The 18,502-nt window shown below is 50.3% G+C and overlaps 1 pseudogene across 1 annotated transcript in view; it reads right to left on the reverse strand.

The window, feature by feature from the left end:
• LOC147700332 (uncharacterized) overlaps positions 1–17,215 on the reverse strand; it is a 72,774-nt pseudogene extending 55,559 nt beyond the window's left edge. Inside the window, exon 1 of the transcript XR_015299401.1 lies at positions 17,091–17,215. The product of XR_015299401.1 is annotated as an uncharacterized LOC147700332 (transcript). The remainder of the gene's footprint in view (positions 1–17,090) is intronic.
• Between the last annotated feature and the right edge of the window lie 1,287 nt (positions 17,216–18,502).

Consider the following 18,502-nt stretch of genomic DNA (forward strand, 5'->3'; position numbering starts at 1 on the left):
AACGACATCACATACAAATAGCTCTTTTGCCAGAGACACACCTGGCCAAGTCAGAAATAGAACGCTTGCACTGTTGTTGGCGTGGCCAACTGTATGCCACAGGGTATTCAGCTTATGCACGAGGTGCACTAATCTGGGTGTGGCCAGCGGTCCCACTTCAAATTACACACTAATTAGTAGACCCGGAGGGCAGGTACGTGGTGGTCAAGGGCCATTTGGATGGCCGGCAGGTTGTAATTGCATCACTATATGCACTCAACACAGACCAGGCAGTCTTCCATGGCATGATACACCTATGTTCTTGGGGAGAGACTACAACAGCGTACTTGACGTCTCATTAGACTGTTCCTTTCGACCCCTTCCAGGCAAAAACACACACATTGCCACGAAGGCGCTCAACCACTAGGCAGGACAATGGCGTCTCAGAGACGTCTGGAGGCACCGTAACCCCTATGACAGGGTGTATTTCTACTACTCCGGTGCACATCAATTGCATGTACGGCTGGACCGGTACATGCTTTCAGAGGAGTTACGCATATATCTACAGTTTATTACTTATGCAGGACGTATTCGGATCACAACCCGCATGTCTTGGAGGTATCGTGGGAACACCCCCGGCTGCCAGTTCCAACTTGGCGGTTGCAACCAGATGTGTTATTGGACGCACCCTTCCGAAGCCTGCTAGCCACAAATATCATGCAATACTTTGAGGAGAACACTGGCACAGCCACGACTCCTCAAGTAGAATGGGAAGCGTTTAGAGTAGTAGTCAGGGGCGAATGCCTCTGTGCACAGGCGGGTATGCGGAGACAGCTAGAGAGAGAACTCACACACCTTGAAACTGACCTGCTCCGGAGGGAAGGGGGGCATTAGATGGTGATGACTAGTCCATGGCGCGAACTAGAGGGGACCATTCCAGATTGCTAGACCGGTCCGTAATTTGAACTACGCCACACATTTGGCGCGCACCCACCATATGGGAGATATAACCAGGCAAGTTGCTGTCTTGGCTCATACGACAGGATGCTGTCACCACACCCGTGACTTCCATACAGAACGCACGCGGAGAATTGGTACATACCCAGAGGGACATACACAACGCCTTCGTAGAACACTATTCCACGATGTACAGATCTTGCTCGCTAGCTACAGACATACGGGAGTTTCTTTCTGCTCTGGCGCTGCAGCAACTGACAGAGCATCAACAAAAGGAACTGGGTGCTCCTTTGATAGCAGAGGAAATACGAGATAGTATTTTCTCCCTATCCAATGGTAAATCGCCGGGTCCGGACGGACTACCGGCTGAATTTTATGAAGCCTACTCGGACACATTAATACCGGAACTGTTGCGGGTATACTCAGCAGCCCTAGATGTTTCGACACTCACGCAAAATGAGGCGACGCTGATCTGCCTCTTGAAGCTGGGAAGGAACCTTGAAATCCTTGGCTCTTATCGTCCACTGGCTCTGCTAAACACAGATTATAAAATACTAGCCTCCGCCCTAGCTAAACGAATAGCCCGGTTTGTACCGGCTCTGGTCCATGGTGATCAAAATGGGTTTGTCCCAACCAGAAGCACCTCTCTCAATATACGTAGATTATTGAGAGTTCAGAAATACGCAACGATTCACTGGCCACGATCTGGATGCCTGGTACTAGACCTAGAGAAGGCCTTCGATTTGTTGGAATGGCCTTATCTTGCAGCAGTCCTGCGCAAATTCGAGCTGGGAGACGGGTACCTCCAACTGGTGCAATTGCTATATCAGAGACCCACAGTACGGGCCCGTACGGGTAGGCTCATATCTGACGCAATCAGGATCAGACGTGGAACTAGAGAAGGATGTCCACTATCCCCATTGCTCTTCTCCCTTGCCATGGAACCCCTGGCAGCTCTGCTGCGGGAAAGTGGCACAGATTGGGGTATCCCCCTGGACAATGGCGACGACCTGTTGCTGTACATACGAGACCTACATGCTATATCGCTTGCCATATCCACAATATTCCGTAAATTTGAGGAAGTGTCAGGCCTTAAGGTGAATTGGGCTATATCGGGCGCCTATTCATTGCGCGAAGATATAGCCTTGACAGACATAGTTATCAATGGAGCTACGCTTGCTTGGTACCCAACAATGTTCAGGTATCTGGGCATAACTATTTACAGATCTCCAATAGACATATTGGATGGCAACTTGAAGCGCCATTTCCTCTGTGAGGGCACAGGTACACTTCTGGAAGACTCTATCACTCAATGTGATGAGCCGTATTACTTTAACCAAGATGATTATATTACCTAGGCTGTTATATTATTTTCCTAACCTCCCGATATATGTTCCGGTGGGATTGTTTCGAGAGCTAGAAGGGTTAGTCAGAGGTCTAATCTAGAATGCGGGGAGGCCCAGGATAGCACTGCAAACATTATATGCACCACCAGAGTGCGGGGGCTTAGCAGCTACGCATTTAGAATTATATTATTTAGCTGCACAATTACAATGGGTCGCAAAATGGCTGAGCGGCAAGAACCTGATGGATACCGCGACCCGAGTCATCATCATGGACATAGACTCAAATTTATAGGTTGTTTCACCCACTGGCGAAACTTCCCCGCCCGACACAGATACACGTAGAATTAGCCCTTAGATGCTACCGGAGAAGCCTTCAACTTACCAAAGTCATAATTCCTTATGCCCCAATATTGCCACTTATCGGGACACCCAGAGGTAGAGATTTTGTAACAGACATAGCGCTGACGCTAGGAGACATGTACGCGGATGGTGCCCTGTTGCCCTTCGCAACTCTAACGGCGGATGCTGGCTTGCCGGTGGGTCAGTTCCTTCTACATGCAGCCATCATACGGTCGCTGACAATAACATGGGGGGACCAGTCAACCGAGCCGCCGACCCACCAGTTATTGCACTATTTACATGTGATGGGGGAGGGGTCACATGTGATCCACTGGCTAGTGCAGGCCCTGCTCACTCCTGTATTAAAACCACCACAGCGGCTCCTAGCACGTTGGGCTGAAGACAGAGGTCGCCCCTGGACTGATAAAGAGTGGAAGCGAGTTTTAGCTAGTGCCACACATATACCGCGCAACTCACGATTTAAGCTTATACAAACATTTATATTGCATAGAGCGTACCTTTCGCCAGATAAGATCAATGCATACTTTAACATCACCACCGCTGATTGCCCGAGATGCCATCTCCTGGACGCTGACCTATTACATATGCTGTGGTCCTGCCCCCGACTTCTGTCCTACTGGCATAAGATAACAGACACTCTCACGAGTAGCATTAGCACCGAGGTACCAAACCAGGGCTCGAAAAATCAAAAAAGTGGTACTAGTCCTGCAGGACTAGTACCTTAAAAAATGTCCTCGACCTAACTGCAACCTACTTGACCTCAGTCTGTGAAAGCGGAGCAAATGTGACAAGATAACAAGATTTAAAGGCATCTTTATTGCTCATTAACTTCGTGAGCAATAAAAATACCTTTAAATCTTGTTATCTTGTCACATTTGCTCCGTTTTCACAGACAGAGGACAAAAGTTGGTTTGTTTATCTACTCGCCAGATAGGGCGAGTAGGATCTTAAAACAGCTCGACCGTGTTAAATTTAGCTTGACTATGCGAGCGGTCAAGTGGAATTTTCGAGCCCTGCAAACACATGGGAAGTTTGCATTCTGGGATTTTACAAGCGAACAAAAGTCAACAAAGTTAGCTCTAGGTTTTGTGACTTAGGTCTAATAACCGCGAAAAGACTAATAACTAACTGGTGGCAGCACAAAGACCCCCCGGAGGCATCCCACTGGTTAAAATCCCTAGAGATCTGGGCACAGGCGGAAAGCACTATTCTTCATAGGGAAGAAACGGCTGGGCTACGTAAGTTTCCCATCGCACAAACCTGGGATGATATGCGGAAAGCCCTTACACAAACTACTGCTCCATCATACATGACTCCCACACAGCAGACAGATAGCGATGCCTAGCATGCAACCTGGGAGGAATAGATGAGCTATACACACAGAGTGCCTCGGCCGCAGCTGTTGAGTTAGGCAATGACCTCACATTCGACCATGATATCCCATTGACATAACTCCAGACGCAGGATGCCTCAGTGTCCATGCGACCATACTCAGAACAGGAAACAGTAATCCGCATCTGGTCTATACACATAGCCCTCGGCACGACTGCAGTTGGAAGGCGCAGGACACACTAGACACACGATCCTTTATGTACTTAATATTTTTTTTTCTTTTGCATTTGTTTTATTTTCGCCAGTTGTAGTTACAATGTTTAAGAAGAAGTTTGTAAATAAGTTATGACATTTATTTCTCATCGCCATGTACCCTTGTCTATTGTGACCCTAAAGCTAAACTGAGTAACAACTGTCATATCTATATATGGTTCTTCACTGTTATAGAGAGTCACAGGCGATAAATGAGCCCTGCTCCTCAATCAGAGGTGAAGGTATGAGTGGGATGTAGACCGGAAGGGTATACAATAACCAGAGCAGACAGAAAAAAGAAACGAGGGGTGGACTAGCAATCATTGCTAGAAATGAACTTCAGATGAAGGGCTGCGAATTAGGCAGCACACCTGATTGCGAAACATTGTTCTTCAATATCAAATTAACACAAAATTATACTTTCAATGGCCTACTAATTTATAGACCACCAAAAGCCAAAACCAACTTGACTGCCACCCTGAACCCCTTTCTAGAAACTAGTGTACAATACCCTGACTTCACTATTTTAGGGGATTTTAATTTCCACCTGGAAAAGATTGACGATCCAGGGACAGCAACGCTGACCGAAGCAATGAACAATATGGCCCTTGTACAACTAGTGCATAAGGACACGCACAAAGCAGGTCACACCCTAGACGGCATATTCACATCTAACAAAGATATTAAAGTCTTAGACTGTCTCCCCGTCCCATGGTCAGACCACAAAGTCATAATTTTCTCTATAACTTTGAATCATATAGAGGAAACTAAGACCTCGCAAAATCGTGACAAACCTACCTCTTATCTGGACTGGTCAAAATTAGACACTTCTAAATTACAAGGACATCTTGTAACTCATGTACCTACTTTGGACCCAGATAGTAACAAAGCAACTGACCAAATATCATAATGGATAACAGCAGCAGTAAATATAGCTGCACCATTGAAAAAAGATACATTCAGGAAAAAACAACCTTCCCAACCCTGGTTCTCAGAAACTCTAAGGACCCAGAAACGAGTTTGCAGAAAACTAGAAAGGACATGGAGAATAAGCTACGACCCAGATAGTAAAATCGAATATAAAAACTCCCTGAACATCTATAAAAAAATGATATTTACAACTAAAAGTCAGTATTTCACCGTAAAAATAGAAGAGGCAAAAAACTCTAGCCGAGAACTATTCTCCACGGTAAAATAATTATCAAAAATAAATGTAAATAAGAATTTGCCAGCCAGTACGGAGTTCTGCAATACTCTGGGCCAGTTCTTTGTCGACAAAGTGACTCGGGTCTATGAATCCTTTAATGCAACCAATCCACAGACCCCCGCCCTAGACAAAATAAACGAAAACGAAAACTCGGTCCCCAGAAAAACACCTAAACCTCCTCAATTCCTTGTCCACCAAACATTTTCCACCTCTTCCCAGAACTGCTCAGCGAGAAAATGATAGAACTTCTGGGCCACATAGTGAACTCAGGTTCCTACCCCGACCTCTGGAAATTAACATCAGTCTTACCGCTTTTAAAAAAAAACAACCTAGACCCAGAAGAACCGGGAAACTACAGGCCAATTGCCAGGATTCCCTTTTGTGCCAAGGTAGTCGAAAAGCTCTTGAACAAACAACTTGCCCAGTTTATCACCGAGGCAGACATCCTTGACCCGTCCCAGTACGGTTTCCGTGAGGGACACGGTACTGAGACAGCCCTGCTGATGGCGATGGAAGAACTCAGGGGCGTGTTGGACGCCAGGGGGGAAGGCCGCTTTGATTTTATTAGATCTCTCTGCGGCCTTCAACACGGTTAATCACAACACGCTCCTGAACCGATTAGCATCAGCAGGAGTACATAAGGATGCACGAAATTTACTGCCATCTTTCCTAGACAGTAGAACCTTCACAGTGGAACTTGGAGGGATAAGAGCTAAACCCTTCAACTCACCCTGTGGGGTTCCGCAGGGATCATCATTAAGCCCTACGCTTTTTAATCTATATGTAGCACCACTAGCTGGATTTATCAGGGCAGCGGGATTCCTGCCAGTATCATACGCGGATGACACGCAAATTGTTGTGTCAATCAAAAATGACAGCTCTAATACCGCAGACAAGTTTAAAAGCTGCATGACACAGGTCAGCCAGTGGATGGAGCAGAACTGCTTAAAACTGAATGGGGACAAGAGTGGGGTCATGGTACTAGGAACAAATGCAGAAATTTGGTCACCAGTTTGGTGGCCGGCGGATCTGGGAAACTGTCCGTCACCCGTAACGAAAGTCAAAAACTTAGGCATCATGCTAGATAACAGGCTCACCTTTGATGCCCAAACCAGCAAACTAGCATCTACTATGTGGTTTATCCTAAAAATGATCAGGAAACTAGTGCCTTACATTCCTCTGTATTTCCGTAAAACCGTAGTGACCACCTTAGCCTTGTCAAGACTCGATTACGGGAACGCATTATACGCTGGGAAACAGGCACAGCATTTAAACAAACTTCAACGCCTGCAGAACTCGGCAGCACGCCTAATCCTAGACATCCCTAGAACAGAACACATATCACACCATCTGGATACATTACATTGGCTCCCTTTGGCAAAATGAATAAGGTTTAAATCTCTATGTCTAACATATAAGGCACTCTAGGGCACGGGACCCTTGTTCCTCAGAACCCACCTAAAGTCATACACTCCCTCAAGAGAACTAAGATCAAGCCAGGCTAAACTGGTACAAGTCCTTAGGTTCAAACAGGCAAGATGGGGAGGCAGGAGCTTTATATTGCATGCTGCTAAAGACTGGAATCGTCTTCCCCTTTCTATCAAGAATTGCACCTCCTAATGCCATTTAGGAAATCAGTAAAGACATGGCTCTTCAACCTCCGCTAAATCCTGATCCCGCGACACCAGGACAAGGTCTCTTTCTTCAGCGCCAATACGCCCAAGGGCATACGCGCGCTTTACAAAACTACAAATCAAATCAATCAAATCAAACCAATGCCAATTTGCAAGCATGCGCACAAGTTAGATTACACACCAACACGTTTGTTTGTAGACAGGGGAGATGGAGTGATTTGCGCAGAATCACAGGACCTTGAGCCTAGTTCCCCAGCTCCGAGGTTGGCAACCCTGGCCGTTACACCACATCCCTGTGCCAACTGCGCCAACACCCTCGCCCAGCTCAAGAAGCCCTCCAAAACCAGCAAGAGAGCCAGATGGTTCACCGAAGACCTCCAGGCTTCCAAGCGAACCTGCAGAAAACTCGAGAAAAACTGGATCCTTGAATGACCACCGGAAAGCTACACAGCCCACAAGAAAGCCATCCGCAGACACCACCTCATTAGAGCCGCCAAAAGGACCTCCTTCAAAGACCGCCTAGACAACAACGCACACAACAGCAAAGAGCTCTTCAACATTGTGAAGGAACTCTCCAACCCCAGCTCCAACACCAACGACATCCCACCGTCACAAGACCTGTGCGACTCGTTGGCCACCTTTCTTCCATCGCAAGATCGCAGACATCCATGACAGCTTCAACTCCGCCACCACCCCGGCAACCACTGAGACCCCCGCCCCCTCAACCACCGCCCGCACCAACCGCATACTCGCGTGGACCAACATCAAAGATGACAACACCATCAAGATCATGAACACCATCCACTCCGGATTCCCCGGAAGACCCCTGCCCGAAGCACATCTTCAACAAAGCCAGCAGCACCATCGCACCCCATCTCCTGAAAACCATCAACATCTCCTTCGAAGGGGGCGCTAGAGGGCGCCGGACAAGATGGCCGCACTTGCGTGAGGCTCTGTCGAGACCTAGTAATATTTGCCCATTTATCCTTACATTTCTCATGCCTGCACCCTGCAAAGACGCCGAGAGAACCCCACTGTCATCGGGGGTCGGATGCGACGCTTTTTTCTGGTGCCTGCGGTGACTCGGTGAGCCCCTGGGGGCCGGGACGCTCTGCACCGCGATCACGCTAGTGCGGTCTGGTGACCTCGTGGAGGAGACGCCCCGCTGCCGCCCGACCTGAGGACACTGTTGCCTCCTGCGTGAGCTGTCCCGGAGGCGTGGAGTCGGCGGACTGCGGAGGGGAGACGGAGGCGGAGCACGACAGCGGAGAGACACCGGAGTAGCAGCGGAACGGCCTGGACCCGGCCTGCCGGCGTTGGTGAGTGGGGCGGGGCACTACGCAAGCCCGGGGCTGCGGAGGTGGCGCCGGGCATGGTTGGGCCGCGCCGCGCGAGCTAGGGCTGGTGGGGGAAGGGCGGAGGAGCTGCGGTGCGCAGAGATGGCAGAGCTGCGACCCTGAGGGGTGTTCTTATCGCCCTGGGCTGTAGCGGTAGAGCGTCCCGTGTAAAGCAGAACCGCTGGGACCCTGAGCTGCACTGAAGGACTGGCGACCTGAAGTGCGTCCGCCATTTCAAGGGGCAAACATCCAGATCGGAAGACCTTGGCCTTAGAGGGGAGCCTTACACAACGTAGCCACAGACTGTACGGACTGTACACGCGATAGTGGGGCTATGCTAAACTCCATCGGAAATTGTGCTGGTTGTAGCACATGAAGCTGCGGAGAGCCTGAAATTGCGACGAGGAGAGCTTCTGCTTCCTTAAACGGAGGGCGGTTGGCCTGCCAGCGCTATACTGCAGTGCACGGTAAGAGGCTGGAAATAGCACTGGGCAGTGTTCTGGACCCGACCTGTGAGCATAGCCTGAAATAGCTGCGTCTCTGATTGGCATCTCTTCTTGGGCTGAACTAACCGCCACCATGGGCAGGCCAGACAGGACTCAGCCAAAAATAACATTTGAAGCAAATAAAAAGACTGCGCACACATCTTCCCAGGCGCCTGCTGACCCTGATCAGGGGGGGGCTGTGGGGGGCGCCCCAAACTTGGAATCCACCCTGGTGGCCATGCAAAAGACCTTACAATCAATTGAAGGCACCATGGAATCTGTCAACCACCGCCTCGATCAAATGGCGACACAATTCGACCGCCAAAACGAACACATGGGGGAGGTAGAACAGAGAGTTTCTGCCACGGAAGATGGACTGGCCACAGTCTCTTCTAAGGTGTTCAGCATGGAGAGGGTGTTGGCGGTCATACAGGCCAAAAACGAGGAGTTGGAAGGGAGGTCCAGAAGGAACAATGTAAGGGTCACGGGCCTGCCGGAATCCACAAATGTGGGTCGTATGGAAGACTTCATGGAACGTATGATTATTGATATATTCGGGGCTGATCAACTGTCCAGAGTCTTTATAGTGGAGCGGGCCCATCGCTCTCTAGCCAAACGGCCTCCGCCTGGAGCACCACCGCGCCCGATAGTAGCCAGGATACTAAACTATAGGGACCGAGATACCATTCTTCGGCTTGCGAGGGAGAAAGGGGCTATCGAATACCAGGGCAACAAACTCGAGTTCTACCCTGACTTCACCATGGCGGTGCAGACGGCTCGTAAAGAATTTGCTGCGGTGAAGCAGATGCTGCGAACTGAGGACGTAGCATATGCCATGCTTTATCCGGCACGCCTGCGGATCGGGCCCCCTGCGGACAATAAGATATTTTCCTCCCCAAAGGCGGCCATGGACTACGCCAAACAACTGAAAAGAAGAGCTAAAGGGCCGAGGGACCGTCGGGACGACGACGATGGCGGGCAGGAAGAAGCCGCCTGATCTAAAAATGTGCAGTTGCCTGTGGAGGGGGAATTGCTGCGAGTCACTGCGATATGCCACCTCCACTGTTGCTTGGGCTGTTATAGCTGCTAGGACTCGGGGTCCAATGGGGTCTGCTTTGCCCTGCTCAGCGACTATGTACATTGTGGATGGAGGGGCATGCTAACTGATGGGGACTCTGTGGATTGTGCGGCACTGACCCTTTATAGGTCATTTCACCTGTGTGAGCATTGCTAGGCCGGGCTGAGGACCACTGGGGTTGTGCGTTGTGTGCACGTGCTGCGGTGCGCATGCGGCACCCCTTTACCTGTGAGTTCTGATCTATTTGCTGAGGGCCCGGGCTGGAGCAAATCTAACAATGTGCTGGAGTTTACTCGATTATCTGTTACTGTTTTATTCACGGAATAGGATTGCAGGTATGGGGATGTAGTTCTAAATGTTAGGTCTACGCTCTCGTCAATACCTGGCGTGAGTGGAGTGCCACTACGCCCCCCAGGACGGGAGATCCCCACACGCAGTTGTTGGTATTGTTGGGGTTTGGGGTAGGGGGGACAATGGGATTGCTTTGGCATTTTGGGCACGCTGAAGTGGGTGGAGGGATGGGGGTTGAGTTTCTGGGGGATGTTGGGGGACTGTTCTTTTTCCTGTTCAGGGAAGTGAGATCTGTGTTGCTGTTAGACTGTGCTTGGAATTTCTGGTACTGGATCGGTCTCCGTAGTGGAGGGTCTTATGTCCTTTATGTGCTGATGGTGGCTGTGGATGGGCCTCTGAGATGGAAGCCGGGGAAAGCCTATTGCATTGAGGGTGGATTGCGGGATTGGTGTTATGGAGAGGGGGGGTAAGATTAAATGCATTACTTGGAATGTGCGGGGACTCAATAGGCCGCAAAAGACTAGACAAATGCTTGCCTTTCTGAATAGACATGGCGTACAGGTGGCATTCCTACAGGAAACGCACCTTCAGGGTAAGGCGGCCGAAAAGGTGGGCAAACAATGGGCGGGGTGAGACTGGCTACGAAATACTCTTCCTATGCAAGAGGGGTGATGATCCTGATAAAGAGAAATGTTCCATTTGAAATTATGCATGAAGACATTGACCTGAATGGTAGATACATCATAATACAGGGTAAATTATGTGGCACACTGATAACTCTGCTCAATGTTTATGGACCAAATGTGGATGACCCTGATTTTTATGTAACTCTCTGGAACAAGCTATATTCACTTGCACCTTCGGCTATCATTTGTGGGGGGGATTGGAACGTCACTCTGGATTCAGACCTAGATAGGAAACAAGACAGAACTCCTGTGCGTAAGAAGGCAGTGGATGCGGTGTGCGAGGGCATGGATGGGTTGCGACTGCTGGATGTATGGAGACTACGTAACCCGACTAAGCGGGAGGGCACCTGCTACACCTCAGCACATGATACATGGTCGCGATTGGACTACTGGCTAACGACACGAGATGTCAGTGGTTGGGTGGTGAGTGCTGACCATCTACCTCGTACTATCTCTGATCATGCGCCCGTCACACTGGTGCTGCAGCTCCCATCTCATATCCCCACTCCTTTCACCTGGCGACTTTCCTCTGGGGTGCTGACGGATCAGGTGTTGTCTGAGAGACTGAGGCAGATAATTGAGGAGTTTTTTACTAACAACGTGGGATCTGTAGACAAAATGGGTACGGTTTGGGAGGCCTTCAAGGTGACGGTGAGGGGTGCGTGCATTGGGCTGAGGTCAGGGGTGCTCACGTCCATTAGGGGCTCCATGACCAGGTTAGAAAGAGAGTTACTGATTCTGGAGCGGCAACTAGAGGAGGGGGTGGATGGCACGGTCCTTGCTGACATTCGAACGAAGGTGGACGAATATAACGATCTGGCAGAGCAGGAGGTAAAATTCCTCTCCAAGAAAGCCACAGCTAGGTATTATGGCGAAGGGGGCAGACCAGGCAAGGGCCTGGCGGATCGGATCAGGGAGCCATGGGCACGACACTGCACAGTGCAGGAAATTGTGGATCAGGGGAACGTGGTTACTAGCACAGAGGGTATACTGGCCTGCTTCTCCAAACATTATGAGCAACTCTATGCACATAGGGACACAGCAGATGAGGAAGAAGTGAATCAATATTTGGAAGATGTAGCCTTGGTGTGGCTATCTAGGGTGCAGCAGGAATTCCTTATGCATCACGTAACTGAGGCCGAATTCAGGGATGCAATAGCAGCCCTCCCTAGTGGTAAGGCGGCTGGTACGGATGGCTTACCCTCCGAATTCTATAAAACATATGCAGATTTACTGATCCCGCAGCTAGCACAGGTGTTGGAGGAAGCGTTTGACTGCGGACAATTGCCGGCAACCATGAGGGAGGCACTGCTGGTGGCACTACCTAAACCGGGAAAACCGCCTGATAAGTGTGACTCATATCGCCCCCTTTCACTTATGAACACTGATGTGAAGATAATTGCAAAAGTCCTGGCCACACGGTTACGGTTACTGCTGCCTGTCATGGTCTTACCGGACCAATCGGGTTTCATTCCACTCAGATCCACTACACATAATTTAAGGACACTCTTTGCCGTACTGCACCTGCTTAAACCAGAACTGCCTGCAGCCGCGGTCATGCTGGACGCGGCTAAGGCCTTCGATTCGGTGGCATGGAAATACATGATGGCTGTCCTGCACCGGATGGGGGTACCGTTCTTTTTCACGTCACTCATCGCCCTCTTATATACTGCACCCACGGCAAGAGTCAGGGTCAACGGCCACGTATCTTCCTCGTTCCCGATACAGAGGGGAACGAGACAGGGGTGCCCTCTGTCTCCGTTACTGTTTGCCATCATGATGGAACCCCTGGCCTGTATTTTGCGTCAACGGTATGCTGAAGCTGCATTGAAATTCCCGCTTCGAGCTCTGGCGGTGTCAATGTACGCGAATGACATGGTCCTGTATGTTAGGGAACCGGCTCTCCACCTGGAGAACATCCTACGCGAATTCATTAAGTATGGTCGACACTCTGGTCTCGCTATAAATTGGGACAAATCTGTGATCATGCCGCTCACAGAGGCAACCCGCCAGACCCAGCTGGAATTCCCCCTGGAATGGGCAACAGAGTCAGTTCGGTATCTGGGGGTCTGGGTGCACAGGGACTGTCAGGAGGTTATCCGGGCCAACTATGGTGTTGCCGTATCTAAACTAGAAGATCAAGTAGCGCGCTGGACTCGACTCCCGTTGACTCTAGCGGACCGAATATCCTTAATTAAAATGGTGGTGTTACCAAAATTTCTCTACCTTTTCATTAATATTCCTATTCTGTTGAAGTCGCATTTCTTTGCAAGGATCAGATCGCTCCTGATAACTCTCACATGGGCTGGCAAGAAACCAAGAGTGACTTGGGAGGTGCTGACCAAACCGTATGCACTGGGAGGGTTCGCCCTGCCGGACATGAGGCTGTATTATCTCTGCGCACAGGCGCATTTTGCGAGTTATTGGTTGAATGCTCCGCCATACACCCCGCACGTGGCACTTGAGGCGAGTGCGGTTCTGCCGTATCCGCTGAGGGCCATGGTCGTTAACGAACACTCGGTTTTTGAGAAGGGAGAGATAGACACAGTGCGGATTATGGCGACAGCTTGGGAACACCTTGGTCGAAGGGCGGCCCGCCTGCCGTTATATGCACCGGCTATGCCGTTACTCTACCACTCTGATATTTCAGTAACTGGTGAGATCGGAGGGTTGCAAGTCTTGAGGGAAGCCGGATTGCAATCCATGGGGGACCTTTTTCCCGGGGCGTCGTTTCTCTCTTTGCAGGCCATGACGGCTGGATCGACTAACACGTGCATGCCTACTTTTATTTATGCCCGACTGCGGGCTGCGATAAAGGATTTGTATCCAACATACCCAGAGGAGCCTCCGACACTCGGGGCATTGCAGTTACTCTACACAGCTAAAGACAGGGCTAAATTGGTCTCTAAACTGTACAAGGCTGCGCAGGAGGATGAGGGAGGGGGGGCGGACCTGGCAAGAGCACGGTGGGATAGAAGTCTTCCTGACCCTCTTAATGATGACGAATGGCATGAGTGTTGCAACATGACGGGAGGATATGTGATAAATGGAAACTTCCGTCTCTTACATTATAAATTTCTGCATCAGTGGTACTACACACCGATTCAACTAGTGAGGTATGGGCTTCGTACTGCTGCACGTTGCGTGAGATGCGGTGCGGATGATGCTGACTTTATACATCTTGCCTGGGGTTGCCCGCGAGTGTATGCCTTTTGGAGGGCGGTAACTGAGTGTCTGACGGTTATGACTTCAGTTGAGGTTAAACTTGATGTGCGGCTCTGCCTGTTGGGTATAGCCTCTGGGGTGGCAGCACAATCACGACGACTAGTGGTACTGGCGCTCCAATTAGCCAAGAGGAGAGTCGCTATGGGATGGGGGGGAAGGAGGGCACCAGACGTGCAACTATGGCTGAAGGATATGGCTTACTGCAGAGACCAACTGCACTGTTATTATGAGGGTCTGCCGGAGAGGTCTCGCCCGCGAGACATATGGGCTCCATTTACGCTGTATGTCTTGTCTCTAGAAGATTCAGATAGCGAAAGGAATACGATTGCTGAATTACCGGAACATGATCATGTATCGGATTGAATGTTGTTCGAAAGCGGTGGAGATGGCTGCGTTGTGCAATGTGCTCGTGCTGTTGTGCTTCATGTGTACTGGACATTTGCTATGATAGATTGACCAGGCCAGACTGCCTTCTGCTACCCAGCTGTGATCCGAGTATACGATGTAAGAATTGCGATACGTTACTTACGATGGCCACGCACCCTGGGCCGTTGCCTGCAACAGCTAAACCTTGAGCGTTGTGTATGTCCAAATAGTAAGGCTCACTAAGACCAGGAGTGGGAGGGGTGGGAGGGAGTTGGAATTGTTAGTCGGTTGACTTTGTTCTACAAAATCAGAAAATGAGACCGAGATCACATGAGGGCTATACGGCCGACATCATCGTGTGCTCTGACCACTGCAATTGGAACATATATGGTGCCTACAGGAGCTCAGTCTGGGACTGCAATTGTACCAAAGATGTGTGTTACTGAGATCCACTGTGACTGTATGGTGCACTGATTGCGGCCGGCCCTGCCAGTGGGTTGTAGGCACTCCGCTGTGTTTATTCATAATGTGCAATAAAGGTCTACCAAAAACAAAAAAAAACAAAAAAAATAAATAAAACATCTCCTTCGAAACAGTGACCTTCCCGGAGAGCTGGAAGCATGCAGAGATCAACGCCTTACTCAAGAAACCAAGACAGACCCCAAGGACCTCAAGAACTTCCGACCCATCTCACTACTCTCGTTTCCGGCAAAGGTCATCAAAAAGGCTGTCAACAAACAGCTGACCAGCTTCCTCGAGGAGAACAGCATCCTGGGCCCGTCCCAGTCGGGGTTCCACAGCACCGAAACTGCCCTCATCGCTGCCACCGATGACATCAGGACCCTGCTTGACAACGAAGAAACCGCAGCCCTCATCCTCCTGGACCTGTCAGTCGCCTTCGACATGGTCTGCCACCGCACACGCCTCTAAGATGCCGGAATCAAAGAGAAAGCCCTTAACTGGACCACCTCCTTCCTCTCAGGCAGAACACAGAGCATCCGCCTCCCCCCTTCTGCTCCCAAGCCAGAGATCATCGGCTCATCCCTCGGCCCAACCTTGTTCAACGTCTACATGGCACCACTCTCCCACGTCGCACAACCTCAACATTATCTTCTACGCCGACAACACTCAGCTGATCCTCTCCCTCACCAAAGACCCCCACACCACCAAAACTAACCTCCACGAAGGCCGTCGCCGCCTGGATGAGAAACAGCCGACTGAAGCTGAACAAGACAGAGGTCCTCATCCTTGGACCCACCTCCTGCGCTTGGGATGACTCCTGGTGGGTGACTGCACTAGGAGCACCCCCTACACCCACTGACCACGCACGCAACCTAGGGGTCATCCACGACTCCATTCTCTCCATGACGAAGCAGGTCAACGCCGTCTCCTTCTCCTGCTTCAACACCCTCTGCATGCTGCGCAGGATCTTCAAATGGATCCCCACCGAAACAAGAAGGACGGTCACCCAGGCCCTCGTCAGCAGTACACTGGACTATGGAAACGCACTCTACGCAGGAGCCCCGGCCAAACTCCTGAAAAGACTCCAACGCATCCAGAACGCCTCCGCACACCTGATCCTCGCCATCCCTCGCAGCAGCCACATCACACCCCACTTGAGAGACCTGCACTGGCTCCCCATCAACAAGAGGATAACCTTCCCAATCCTCAACCACACACACAAAGCACTCCACGACACCGGACGAGCGTACCTCAACAGCCGACTCTCGCCACAGTCCCCTGCTTCCGAAGAGCGACCTTCGGTGGCAGATCATTCTCTCACCTCGCTGCGGCAGACCCAAGACTTTGTTACCTTCAGGAGACTCCTCAAGACCTGGCTGTTTGAACATAAGCAGCATTCCCCCGCGCCTCGAGACCCTCACGAGTATGTAGGGTGCATGCGTGGTGCGTCCATAGGGGCGTGGGGGCGTAGCCCCCCCGCCCGCAGGAGACACAGAGGGAGAACTGACAATGCATGCCAGTCAGCATGACGTTGGGAGGCGTCATGTTGATTGACATGATTGTCACCAGGCAGGCAGCAACACGAGTGCGCATGCGTGGGGACGGAGGGTTAATGCTTTACCCGTGCCCACGCATGCGCACTTGTGTTCGTGCTTTTTTGCGCATGCCCATTAGGAGCCCTTCGGTCTCCTAATGGGCGCGCTGTGGGCGTAGAGTAACCTGTGCCCCTGCAGCGCCAGTATTGTCTAAACTATGAAAACAATTAGTGCGGACATGGCAGCTGTTGACACGAGCTGTGCAAAAGAGTGACCACACGCAAGTAAGGTGGAAAAAAGTGTTTTATTTGTTTAAAACAACTGCTCGCTGTGGTGCAATATGCAATATGCAAATTAATTTACGCCTCACCACTTTCAAATGTCACCAGCCGCCCCTGGTAGGGTGCTTTAAAAATGCTATCATTGATTGATTGATTCCCCCTTCCTGCCCCTCCCCCCTAGAAGTGCCACCGTTTGTATAAAACCCCTGAAAGACCTCTGAACTCAGCAGTACAGCCCTGAGAGTCTCTGCACACACTAGCACTCACTCTCACTCACTTGTTCTCGTTTCCTGCCCCTCATTCCTCCGGTCCTTTCTTTGTCATTTGTTCCGCTTGAACTGAGGCCCAAGAGCGGCTCAGAGGAAGGAGGAGGAACAGCACCGACAGCAGAGCAGGATGGAGAAGGGGCCAGTGCGCAGGCGCGGACAAGAAATATTATAAATGCGCATGCTCGGGGATGAAACACTGCCTTTCGCGCATGCTCAGACGGAGGCTACTTTCCCTGTGTCATGCGCAGTAGGAGGCGGCCTCTCACCTGGCCATTCGTGTGTTTATTTTGTAGTTTGAAGCTCCTAGATCTGGACCTGGTAGAATCGGGCGCTTTACACGACCATCAGGTGAATTACAGACGGGCAGGTTCATTTTTAAGCACGAGATATTACAAGATTTGGCAAGAATCCGAGATTAGAGCCCGATTCCTTAACATGAAAGTCGGCAGGTTTGGTAGTAACGCCACATCCTCCCCCCAATTGGGGCTGTTGTGTGTGCTTCTGGAAGTGCTACAGTATGTGTAAAAACCCAAGTCCCAGGTTTTGCCCTTTATTTTCGGACTGACTTGCACTGGAATTCTGTAGGCGGGTTTATATTTGTTGCATTCAATTTACATTTAAAAAGTACGGGATTTTAATTAAATATTTTTATAGCTGTGTTGGTATGAAAATACTGCCCAGGCTCGAGGAGGTGTCAAACAAGGCTAGGGGTAGCAGCTGCTAACCCTTGTGATCCTATGTTGGGTGGGACTCTGTGAACTATAATCTCACCCAACAGACCTGGTACGAGTGCCCAATCCAGCTGCCTTTCATTTTTCTGCTCTGCTCGCTGATCCTAGACAACACAATGCTAATGCTCCCCCATTCGCTGCAGTTCAGCCGCCACGGCTCACAGACCTCCCTTTGAAGCTCCAGAGGGGTCTGACGCAAACCCCACTCTTCTACTGTGTCTCACCCATGCTCCATTGCCAACGTGAATGGGCCTCTCGCCTTCTTTGCTTATTCGTGCTTCATCAATGCCCAACTATCCAACATGGAAGCAGGAGCTCTCGCACCGCTTCTGTGACCAATCAAACATTTCTTCAAATTTCTTTGAGGCCTTTCTGCCCACTGTTGTCCCCTCTGAAAGCATAAGGTAAAGGATGGAAGCTGGATACTGCATAGATGGTCTTCAGCAGTTGATGGTTTTGACTAATTATGAGCCAGTGAAAACCGGTCTTATGGACAATATCTACTCAGTACATTTGCAAATACAGATCCCAATGCTTGGTGTCTTTTATATTTGTATAAAGTCCTGTGATTGGTGAGGGATGTGAATGTTTTTCTGTGAACAAATAAATGGAAACATGCACAAACAGCTGCTAAACTTGTAGTCTCAGTGCAAGACTTTGCCATCGTTGGCCTTGTACGAGTTTTACTG

The sequence above is a fragment of the Lissotriton vulgaris genome, chromosome 8 (genome assembly GCF_964263255.1).
Source record: "Lissotriton vulgaris chromosome 8, aLisVul1.2, whole genome shotgun sequence".
NCBI lineage: Eukaryota > Metazoa > Chordata > Amphibia > Caudata > Salamandridae > Lissotriton > Lissotriton vulgaris.